General features: G+C 41.7%; 1 protein-coding gene across 4 annotated transcripts in view; it reads left to right on the top strand.

Annotated features, from left to right (window-relative positions):
* The window catches only part of ctdspl2a (CTD (carboxy-terminal domain, RNA polymerase II, polypeptide A) small phosphatase like 2a), an 8,449-nt gene that overhangs the window by 1,079 nt on the left and 6,489 nt on the right, over positions 1-881 (top strand). The gene's annotated exons all lie outside the window — the stretch shown is intronic.

Here is an 881-nt window from a genome sequence, read left to right as displayed (position 1 = left end):
CCTTCAGGGTTTAAATTGGGATTTGTTATGTTTGGGGGGGCTCTCCCTAGGGGGTCTGGGGGTATACCCCCCGGGATTTGTTTTGGGAAAATAAACCATAAAATGGCACTTTCTGGAGAGTTTTGTGCAAAGAAATGGATAAAAGTCAAGTCATATCTTACCCTACATGATATGTGCAAAACTAGGGTTAAGAGCCTTTGCATTGTAGTGTCAACATGTATTAGGGCATTTACATTAATGTTAATCAGTCATCACTTGATTGCACATTGTATTACCTTCTTATGATATAAGAAGTGACCCAGACAATTTGCCAAACATAATGTGCCACATAAAGAGACAGTAGCAGCTGAGAAGATTTGGGTCTGTGGTGAACAGGTCCACCTCACACAAATTTCCTTTCTCCTATTCTCTCTCTTGACTGACTATCACACAAACATACGGTTCTCAGTTTAGGGACCAGGGACCCAAAGTTAAATTAACATTGGTCTACCAAAGGGATCAACTAAGACCACTGAAATTCAAAGAATGAGAACCACTGGTTAAAATAACCATTTTTTGGTTTAAAATGAACTGAAGTTGCTACACTTAGCAGCCGCGCTGCTCACCTCTATTTTTACAGAGAGAGTGGACACAAAGCAACGGACAGGTCTGTAATACTCAAAGCACATACCTGAAGCCGGGAAAATGCACCTGGGATGGCTTTTGAAAAATAATTTGCAACATTTCAGAAATTCAACAGACAGGGAGTGCTCTTAAACCCCCTCATCGTCACTAGTCGATCACGAGTGGCTCAACAGGAAGATCTACAGAGAAATTCATCTTTCAGAAATTTGACAGACCGTGTGGACACTTAAGCGTGAGAAATCGGGGGTGTGGCGTGT

The sequence above is a fragment of the Etheostoma spectabile genome, chromosome 8 (assembly GCF_008692095.1).
Source record: "Etheostoma spectabile isolate EspeVRDwgs_2016 chromosome 8, UIUC_Espe_1.0, whole genome shotgun sequence".
Taxonomy (NCBI): domain Eukaryota; kingdom Metazoa; phylum Chordata; class Actinopteri; order Perciformes; family Percidae; genus Etheostoma; species Etheostoma spectabile.
The sequence above is the reverse complement of the archived record's forward strand: the minus strand, read 5'-3'. Positions and strand labels throughout refer to the sequence as shown.